Genomic DNA, 11,454 nt, shown 5'->3' with positions numbered 1-11,454 from the left:
CCTTAGCTCGTAAATAAGCTGCGTATCCTGTCCCACAGTGATTCTGATCTAATGAATAAGCGTTACGGTATAATAATTCTAGAACATAACCAATTTTCGGCATGAAATCATAACAGTAATTAGTCGGATCATCGGACGACTCAGCTGGGGCAAATTCTGATTCATCATTGAAGTTCTAATAGGAAGCTCCGAAAGATTTAATTTATCTTAAATTATATAATAAAGTGTTTTTTATCGATCTTCGCCTTTCTATAGATCTTTCATCATAATTAATTATTCGTAATTGTATCCTTACTGATAATTTGTCGTAACTCGATGCTTTTACCCATTTCTTTTGCCACAGATTGAATATTGAAAAATGTTGTGCTCACGAAAGCAGACAAATAAACGAACGTTATATTAATCAAATGGTTCTGCTTGAGCTTAACCGTTCAACAATATGATATCATAAAATTTTAAAAACAAAGCGTGGAATGTTAGAATGTTCCTTCGAGATGCGATTCGAGAAAAGTTCCGGATATCATTAGACGAAAATTACAGTTTTCGAAGGCTTGAAGAATTTAATTCTCTGTTTGAATAATTCCAAGTGTAATAACAATCCAATGAACTTGATCAACGTTCATAAGACGCGAACAGTGACTTCACCATTTACCAACATTTCTTCGAACGCATAATGTCGATAGTTTCAGGATCAATTACTAAGGAGAAATTATCGGAAGATCGATCATACGACATCCCGAAGCAGAAATGTTTTCCATAGAAGAGGAGCAATAATTTAAGTTAAAAATACGAAAGAGGATTCAGACTAGCGACCCAAGAATGATATTCTGTAATGTATTCTGATGACATCAGACTCTGGTAATGAACGGAAAATTTCTAGCGTATGGAAAATATTTGTTTAGCCAAAAATAGATCCATTATAAGTTACGTGCGTGTATAAAAGGTTGTCGCCTTTATATTTAGCCTTCCTCGTAAGAAAAAGTACCTCAATATAGCCAGAAAGGAGGAAGAAGTCTGGAATAAAGAAATGAAAACGATCATAGAACTTCCAATGATACGGACCGAGCTAGATTTCTTGATTAAATCAAAAAGTTAACTTTGTCAGTTAGGCTAAATGTGTCGGTAGACTAAAAACGTTTACTCGTTTATGGATTAGGATTAGGTTGTGAAACGAAGGCTAAAAGACGAGGAAGTGTATATAGAATCAATCTGACATATTCGTTTTCATTCCTTTCTCTAAAACGAGAATTTACATTTCTCTTCTCAAGCCATTTTTTATATTCCGGTTTCTTATATATATATATATATCACAACAACAATTTCGCTTGTAAGTCGTCGTATGGATTTTTAAGAAATGTTCACCCATCGATTCGCCCGGATGAATAAATATGTTAAGATAATCCTCGGATATAAAAGTTCGATAGAAGAAAACTATATCCGTTCCAGTCACAATTCCAGTCGACTATCGTCCCACGTTCGTATTTTCCATATCATGTATACGCTCTGTTTTACGATTATTTTCACTCAATTCGGAGGAAGTACGCAGCGATTCCTAGAAAAAAGCGTTCGATCGCGTGGACGTAAAACCTTGGATAGCCATAAACTTTCCTTCAGCATCCTAATCCCAAAAATATGCGTTCTTGACTTTTTCCAGCAACCGTAACACCGGAAACTTATCGTTGATTGTACGCTATACATCTTCTACAAGTAACGGATCAACGAAGCATCGAAAATCTTCGCTATTATAGTTATATATCATACTCAGGATTCGCTTTGATTATAATTCGTTATAATAATATATAATATGATCCGTTATAATATCCGAGAACGCTAACTACTTTACGAGCCAATGAAAGTAATACAACGAAGAGGTGCACCGAAGTTGTGCGCACTGAAATAATCCTGCTTGTAACCATTAATTACCATAGAAGCGTGAGAGGTTATTTCGCTCAAGGATTCTATTTCTAAATACCATATTCTACAAACTAAGTCCAAACAATGGTAACCATTAATTACCACGGAAACAAGATAGGGATGATCTTACTTGATCGTATTTCTTAATCAAATATTTTCAATATCGAACGATAATTTTAATGGTCGTAGAAAAGGAAGGGATGATTCTGCTGAGAAATTGCATTTCTAGATGAAATATTCTTCTAGATCAATTCGAAATAACGGTAACCATTTAATCAGCATAGAAAAGGGACGGGTGATTTTGCTCAAGGATTAAATTTCTAGATAAAATAACCCTCAATATTAATTCTAGATGGTAGTATCCATAAATAACGTTAAAAAAATGCTATCACGATTATCAGAGCGCTATTTGCTTTCACTTATGCAGTGACCCGTTATGATACATCGAACACAACAGGTGACGCAGTTCCTTCGCTGCGGATTAAAATTGGAAAGCAACATAGGTAGAGCAGCTTGTTCATGTTTCGAGCAACCACCGATAGCAGAGGGAAATCGATAGTGATCGGTCGCCTAGCATCCGTTAAGTTAAGTTAAAGCGTCTCGTATCCGAGAAAAATGTTCCGTGGATGATCGTTTGCGTTCGATAAGTCGTGACGTTAAGAAGAATCGGGCCCATGGTGGGTGAGTATACATATTCCGTGCAACAGGTGAGATGTAGTTCTCTTTTCTTCTTCAAATTTTCTCTGTTACATAGTTTCACATGTTTTAAGATAATTTTCCCAAGCGTCCAGTCGTATGTTCCTTTTCGACTCAAAACAGCGATTGACATTTCGTTGCTAGACGGCTGGAATGGTTTAATATTTGATCGTATGTATTTATGTTGAAGTATCTATGATTGAAATATCTCGTTTTTAATTACTATGGAAATTGTTATCTATCAAGATTATAATTCATATAGTTAAGATTCATATTGTAAGGATTTGAGGCTATTTAGAAGCAAAAATACTGTCGAGATTTACATATTGTGAAATAATATTCGGACTTTATGTCTATATATTATAAGGATATTTTCGTCATACGATAGGCAAATGATCAAAAATTTTAGAGATTTCACTTTCAAGGGTAGTTTACGATTAGTTTAGGTTTGAAACTAAGTTGAGGTTCAAAGAATTATCGTAACGTAAACGTTCGAATTTCAAACGTAATCGGATACTAGCCGTGAGATATTATAATTATACAAATTTCGAGAATTTCTTATAAATTTGTTACCGATTGGAGTTTGAAATTTGATTATTGCGCTTCGAAAATCGAAGATAATTTTAAGATAACGATACCAGCAGAAACATTCTATTGCAAATATATTCCATTAATTATTTCATATCATTTTACATTGATTATTTCACATCGATATTTTCATATTTGCAAATATTTTAATCTCGGCATCCGATCGATTTAAATATAAAGTAGAATTCCCAATGACTGCATAAGCACAATCAGAAATTCCAGTTTTCCCAACAAATAAAACGATTAATAATCCTCTGAAAGCGAGTTCCTGAACAACTATTTACTTCGCAAAAAGTTCACATACGCATTCATGAATGCCGTGCATCCAAACGTTCCTCGCGCCTTCTCTGTTGAATCATCCAAATTCAATTTCCCGGTTAATCCGTCGCTCCATTAATTAAATAAATACTTACACCTTCGATCGATCTCCATTTCGATATTCCAGTCTCATAGTAAACAATTGCGTTTCAATATTGTCATGGAATAGGCTTCGGTTTTATTTACATGAAATATTGGAAAATTGATTATTTTAAAATGTTATGTAATCCAGTTTTTTGGCCAGGTATTATTTCGAAATAATTATACATTAAATAGCGAATAATTCGACGAATTGCATTACAAGCAAGTGATTTCTCTTCGAATTGTTTTATTATTTAGCTATCAAATGAAATAATTATCCATTTTAATTGGTATTTTGTATATTGAATAGACGTTTCCTGCATTAACATCTATCAACATTATCAACTGTGCGAAGAAACATCGATGCTATCACACAAATTCAGACGTAAATTGGAATTAAAGTTAAAGAAATTCCGAGGGAATGTTATATGCGTGTTACGTTGTGAAATAATTCGACTAAACTGTTTGTAAGTCGAATATTCGCAAAATACAATTACTCGAAGCTTCACTTAATGTTAAAATCCAAATTACTCTATTTCTGTGAATGTAATTAATTTTCATTTGAAATCTATTTACGAGAGTTAACCGAAATAGAAAATTATTTGATCGTAAGACAAAAGAAATCTGCTTCGTCTGAATATCGCTTCTAAACCAAAAATAACGGAATAATGAAGCAATAAGGAAACGATTCATTATTTCGTTGCCTGTTATTTCGTTGCTTTAGTTGGAATACAATTTACTGAACCCTGTGGCGTCGTATCGAGTCAGCGGGGGGTGGAAGACGCAGGTGCGAAGGCGGCGCGTTTTGTTGTGAAGACCGCCTAACGACGCTTCTTTCAAATTCTCAGCACCGCCACCGCACGCTCACAACGCGTTCAGTTCTCGCGGGCATCGGTCGATTCCAAAACACGCTGCCTGTGCCAACATCCATGAAAATCGCCAACCTGTCTCTTATCTTTCCAAATATTCCATTACATTCTTCTTTGTCGATTCCAGACGAACAACACCAATGTTTGGAAAGAGACTCAAGTTCATTGGCGAATCGCGGAATTCGTTTCGCGAAGGGTACCTTTAGTGAGCTACGCGTGTGACGAATCGTTTCGGTGTCTTTTCAGATTTTTGTGCTTTCTGTGAGTGTTGTGAAAAATCGTAAATATTAAATATTAATATTAAACTATTTCGTAGTCATTAAATGTTATTCAAATTTTCAAGTATCAACGCTAAACCCTTATTTTGTTTTCATTACATGCTATTGAAAATGTTAAATACTAATATTACACGGCAGCTTCTGTTGATTTCTCTTAGTTCTTTCTTTTGAAATTTCCTTGCGAAGACGAAGACGATACGTCGCAAGGTAGAACATAGAGCTCTTTGGTAAAGTTGCATCACTCGTGACAAATTGTTTTCGCGCTCTTCAACATTTCCGTTCCATGATCGCAATTGTTGCTGCACGTATAGCAAATATCGTACAGGGGCTTGTCAGTTTTTCTTCCTTCTGGAATTCCTTCGTGAGTAGAAGTTTATTTTATATTTAAGATGTACGTGAAACAAAATCAGAGTATACGGAGTGTATACCGGGAGCTTTTATTTAGAAACAATTATTTTGATACTTTCTAGGATTTCTATGAACGTTGCGAAAGAGTTTTCTTATTTCTCGGGAATCCTTGAGAATTGTTTCGTAAATGGAAGTTTTTAAGTTTGGAAAATGGTAGTAAGAAGTACGCTGCGTGCAATAACTTATAACTTCGCATGTAACGAACCATTTCGGAGCACTGTAGGTTTCCTGTGTTTTCTGTGAATGCAACTGTTGTTTAAAATAGTTGCTATTTAATAAGAGAGTTTGTTGATTTTCTTTCCTCCTCTTTGGAAATTTGATCACAGCTGCAAAACTGTTACGAGTTTAACTCGTAAAATGTAACGTGGAGTTGGTACTATGTATGGGAAATTTCTTATTCAACATATATAAGACACGTAACAAATCGTCTCAGTTCTTTAAAGGATTTTCGTGGAAGCTGCGAAAAATAAATATTTCACTCGTTTCTCATCTTGTCTTTATTTTGCAACTTTCTGCATTTTTTATTTAGATTCGCGAATTCGTTTGATCTCAGCAATTTTTTCTATCTTCATAACTCTTTATAGAATTCGAGAATTCATCAGAAATTGGGGATTTTCAATTCTTGAAATTCTCCGTTTGGCACTTCTTCGTTTCATGAATGAAACTTAATTTTCTATTCACCTTGTAGAATAGAATACGGAACACTTCGTACAAAGAATTCTTTGGTTAACATAAACCACATGTGTCATTCCAGTAAACTCAAGTTCTCAAATGGAACATCAAATATACACTCAATGGACAGACTGTTTGATTTCGATCTGACAATAAGTGTCGTGAACAGTGTTATTCTAATATCGTGTGATTATGTTCGTTCGTCAATGGTTCCAGAACAACAATTGGGTAATTTAAGGGTTTCATAAGTGAGCATGCGATAGAGTAGCTCGTCAGCGACTATTGTATTTTTCCTCTATTTCCTTCCGAAAACTGTGCAAAGGAAAAGGTCGTAAAAAACAGAGTTCCCTTAAAGTCACCCAAGCACCTATCATACTGTCATTACCAGGGACTGTTTCAACGAGAAGGAGTTCCTTCAGTTAGAATAATATTTCTCGTCAGCAAGTAAAACAGAGAAAATCGCGATAATTCAGTGTTATCTTCATTAACGTAACTTCCTTTCTAGTTTGTTTTAAATGCGTATCTCTTTCATCTTCCTCATCTACATTGTTACTTCTAATTGTTAGAAACTAAGAGTCATCTTACATAGAATAATTATTGGTTGATAGAGTACAACAGTGTTGAAGTTACGTGTTGAAGATATTTTCTTCGATTTTGAACATACACGAAAACCTTAATTTTTATTATTGATTTTAATTGCAAGTTTTATTCTGTGTGCGTTTTGTATTGTATTATTTTTCCTAGTAGAATGTTTGTAAATCGATACGTAATTTGTTTAATTTTTGTTATATAGAAAGCTGAATTTTTATTTTTGATACTGTTACTGTATGGTTGATGCGATGCAAGGGAAATGAGATTCACGAGAATTATTCTTTTTAGATCGTTGTAAATAAATTACGCAAATGAATCGAGGATTTTGGAATTTTTTTCAAATAGCTCTTCTAATTTCGTACGTTACACCGATGAATGAGTTCTATTTTTTCTCTGTCCCCTTGTGGTGGTCGACAAATATCTAAAAAAAAGTTTACGACAGCGTCCTTTCTAAGTTACAAATAGCTCTGTAATATAGTAGCCATTTTATATAATTCTGTAACAAACGGCGCGATCTCTGGATAAAAAATTTCTTTCTGTGTAGTTATATCGAGCGATACGCGAATATTTTCTGTCTTTCGAAGAAATACAAAAAAAGAACGAAGGGAAAATGCACGATGAAAAGTGTGATATACCGATAGTTTTTCCTTTTTGGACAAGAATAAAAGAGTCGCGAAACCGTGGGAAGTGTAGCAGCATTAAAAAAAAAAATAAAAAAAGATAGCGATATATCTCATACCGATGCTGTTGAACAAGTGAATAGAAATCGTTCATCGATGCAAAATTTTATAACTTTCAAGCTGTACTATGTACGATTCAACGATACGTATGACACGAGATATTGAAATTTCAAATAAATATCGCTTCTCTGTAAAAATTCGAGCGGGTACACATATAGTTCCTGTCGTTTATCGTGAACATCGTGAATACCAATGATATTGATTTTTCTTCAATTTTAATCACTCTAAGTTACTTCGTCTGAGAAAGGAAAAGGATTTTTATAGTGTATATTGAAAGAGATTAATTAGCATCGAGATACTTTACAACTTTTTGTGCTCATCAGCAACGTTTCAAAAGTATAGGAGAAGAATGAAAAGAATTATTCGCTTAATTTAATGACATCATCTATCATTTTTATTATGCCGCCAGCTTATTCTGTTCCATTGAATTCGTCAGTCTTTTTCTTCTTTTTTCTTTTCTCTTCTTTTTTCTTTTCTCTTCTTTTTTTTTTTTTTTGATGCAACTTATGGTAATTATTGAATCAATTAGAATATGAATTCGTCTTGGAAATTTACCAATTTGATTATCAGCCAATTTATTTTCTGAACATTTAATTTCAACTTTATTCAGAATTCTGCTAATAAATTAATCTTATTATCGTCTCTGCACTGTTTCCTGTAAATTTATACGTAATAATTAATCCGTAAATTTTATTGTTAATCTTAGACGCACAGGGTGAATAAACACTTTCTCCTAAAAAGAGAAGAAGTTTTTGTTAGCACGTCGATTCGAACGGAAAAGTAAATCCAAAGAGACATCGAGAAACTCAAACGTCCATCGAATCGAGACTTGAACCAATTTCGTTTAAAACGAACTTAACATCAATAATTACAGAAGATGCTCGTATTCCATTAACGTTAAGTGACACACGATTAAAGACTGACACAACAATTACCACGGACAGACAGATAAAATAGACACGTTTGCTCTATTTCCTATTGCGGGAATATTGTCACGTAGCGTTTCTCTTGACACTATTGAGACAACACCATTTACGAGACGATCGAAGACAGGACATGGTGGATCGTATAATATACCTCGTGCTAGACTGATTTGCGCTCGAAATAATCTGTTAGATGGGAGAATCAGTTCGCCATTTCAGCGACGGTCAGGAAAAGCGTGGACGATTCGAACGTTGTCGAAGAATGTTCAGTCGCGAGCAAACCGCGCTCTAATCGCGTTCGTGTCACGAAAGCGAGCCACGCGAACGAACAGAGAAACTGGGAGAGTAGTTCTTTTCGTCAGAGTCAACCGGTTGATGAGACAAGGAATTATCGCGAGGCTGAGTTGAACGATACCTTTGAGATTGTTCGGAGGAATTTTTTAATAATCAGCGACTTGATTTTTTGATATAAAAGAATAGTCAAGTCAGAGGGAAAAGAAAGAAGCGACTAAAATTTCTTTTGAAGTTATTCGAGGAAACATTATAACAATTGTCCATGTTATGAAAAGTATTTTCTTGTAAGGCATTTCGCGAAAAGGATTTTTTTTTTTTTAGATCAACCAGATAAGGAAGTGAACGGATTGTTGTGATTGTAAGAAGTTTGATCGGTGGAATTGAGGTGCGAATCCATAGGATGTTTATTGCGGTGAATAATTTGATGATGAGAAAAATTTATTTCTGTTGATGAAGCTTGAAACAAGAAGAATCTTAAACAGGTTTTCAAGGCAAAAGTGTAACTTTGAAGAAAATCTTATTGGTTTTATGACGGAAAGAATGACAAATTTGAAGAGATGCTCTGTATCTATCTGTGGAAAGAAGAGATGAATCATTTTGAGAAAGAAACAAGAACAGTTCGAGGATGATCGTGAATAATCTAATTAAAAATTGTTAAATTTAATATTAAAATATTAAGTTTCATACCAAAATATTAAATTTCAAGTAGGTTTTCAGAAGAAAGAAGACATAACTAAATCTGAAGAAGAAACGAACAGTTTAACGATGATTGTGTACAGTTTACTTAAAAATTGATAAAAATCCTATCCGAACAGTGCAATTTGAAATAAGTTTTTAAAGGAAGAAAGAAATGAAAAATTGTAAAGGTCGAGGCGGACAATTTATAATCAAATAATCATTCTTAAAATTCAACCTGAACTGTGTTACGAAGAACTAAGTGCACAGATTAATAAAGAAACATAAATTTGAAGTGTAAAAATCGATAATTGTATACCATACGATTACCACAAAGAGGAAGAAAAACCTAAACGAAGGTTATACAGCATTTGACAGATTAGTGGAGTCGAAAGAGGAAGTAAGAAGAGAAAGAGTTGATGGATAGTCTTGGAGGAGGAGAAACAATTTCCAACGATCTCACAGAAGTAAGTTTCAGGTAAGAGAAATAATTCATAGAAACAATAAAAAAATATTATAAAAGATTGTAAAAGATATTCCGTATTTTATAAAGAATTTTCGATAGAAACAAAAAGCTAATTAAAACAAATGACTAATTACTTAGACGAAGAAATTGTTTCAAGCACGAGTTTCAAACAAGTTACAACTCGGCACTGTCTTTCAATGATCGAGAACCGTTCATTTACGAGTGAACTTTCCTAATTCACAAAGAAGAAACGACACAGAAGCGCGACGAACGAGACGAAACGATTAATTAATCATCTTGTAAGAAGGAACTGTTGAAACTTGAATGCGAAGTGTCTTACGGTGATCGACTTTGACGAACGATCGAAAATGATTCGATTTTAAGGATGTTTGAGGTTAATTGAATTAAGCACATAGAAGCTAATTGGAACTAATTTATCGTTGAAGACGTCAATTAAAAGGAAATTCCAGCGAAAATAATCGCCAATACTTTCATTGACGAAATTATTTTAGTGAGCATTCGATTCGAAATTAATCGAAGAACGAACAATAGTGGAGAAAGTATTAAATTTATTGTTCTGTAACAAGAGACATAAAGATAAGTTAAATAACGTATGAAATTTATTTTGAGCACATTGGAAACGTAAGAAAAGATTATCGTGATCTGCGAGCATGAACATGTGCGTGTCCGTCTAGACGAAGCATCATGAAATTTAAAGTAGAACCGTATCGTTACGATAAATCAAATAATTTACCGTCACGTAGTACGAGACAAATTGATACGAAAATCGCATGAGAAACCTAACCCCAACCATAACAGTTACAAATTATCCTCTGTCATAAAATTGTATAGATACCGATTAAAAGTATTTTAATGTTAATTTATCGGCGAAGTATCGTAACAATCGTAGAAAAGAAATCGTAGAAATGTGACTTTTATTTTTATACTTTCTTTAACATTTCGTATTTTTCACAATTTCAATCATTTTCCGTAAGATTTTCGATCGAACAAAGCGGCAGAAAAATGATTTGAATTGAAATCGTGCGATCAATTGAAATGAGGTCAGAAATAATCGGTTCACATTGTAAACGAGATAGCTGGACAAATTTAACAGAATGATCGACTAATTGGCGTTAGTTACGTTAATAACATTGGATTGATTATTCTGACAAACAAAGAAGGAAAAATAAGAAAAGACCAAAACTGTTCACACGTGTTAACATTTTCAGGCATGTTTACAGTTGGTTGGATAATCAAACGACGCTCAAGTCATTTGTACGGCGTCGCGTGTTAATCGCGTCATAAATACTAATGACATACAACCAAGAATCGAATTACTATTACACAGAATAGTAGTCGAAACTATTCCGAGGTACATCGAAGGCAACGATTAGACGAACGATCCGTGTACAATTAAATCTGATTCGAACTTGATTACAGTGATACGATTTAGATTTAATTTGATCGATGAATGACATAATCGACAACTAGACGCTTAAACTGGAATACGTAATTAATAAAATCACCTGCTACTACGATACGGTAAGTAAAATTGAAATCGTCGAACATTTGCATCCAAACGAAAGAGAAAACGAAGAAGTAAAGTTTGTGCGATTGAAAAATTCCAGAGTTAAATGTAGGAAAATTCCAGGGTTAGGTGTATGAAAATTCTCATATACATGATAAGTAAGAAATTCGTAACAAAATCTAGAAAAAGTTTTAGGTGAAAATCGTTGAAATTTTAAATTTCATAGTAAGATTGAAAGGACATTTTTTTATTAGAATTAAAAAATGTATACCAGAATCCGAAAGAAATTACGTTGAAAATTAAAAGTCCCTGATAAAAATCGAAAATGATGTCGTGGAAATTTAAAATCTCGTAAGAGAAATTGAAATAAAGTTCATCGAAAAAATGTTGGGCTTTTATCATGAAAATTGAAA

The 11,454-nt window shown here is 33.7% G+C and overlaps 1 protein-coding gene across 17 annotated transcripts in view; it reads left to right on the top strand.

Annotated features, from left to right (window-relative positions):
* Positions 1-4,481: 4,481 nt before the first annotated feature.
* The window catches only part of LOC122566790 (pyrokinin-1 receptor-like), a 34,191-nt gene continuing 27,218 nt past the window's right edge, over positions 4,482-11,454 (top strand). Inside the window, exons 1-4 of one of the 17 annotated variants that reach the window (XM_043724542.1) lie at positions 4,482-4,727; positions 8,694-8,757; positions 8,829-9,525; positions 9,652-11,055. The gene's annotated coding sequence lies outside the window, so the exon portion shown is untranslated. Of the gene's footprint in view, positions 4,747-8,155; positions 9,526-9,579; positions 11,056-11,454 lie in introns of those variants that run through there. The other 16 variants (XM_043724545.1, XM_043724544.1, XM_043724532.1 and 13 more) reach the window with 16 other exon arrangements.

This window comes from Bombus pyrosoma, linkage group LG4 (assembly GCF_014825855.1).
Source record: "Bombus pyrosoma isolate SC7728 linkage group LG4, ASM1482585v1, whole genome shotgun sequence".
Classification (NCBI taxonomy): Eukaryota; Metazoa; Arthropoda; class Insecta; order Hymenoptera; family Apidae; genus Bombus; species Bombus pyrosoma.
The sequence above is the reverse complement of the archived record's forward strand: the minus strand, read 5'-3'. Positions and strand labels throughout refer to the sequence as shown.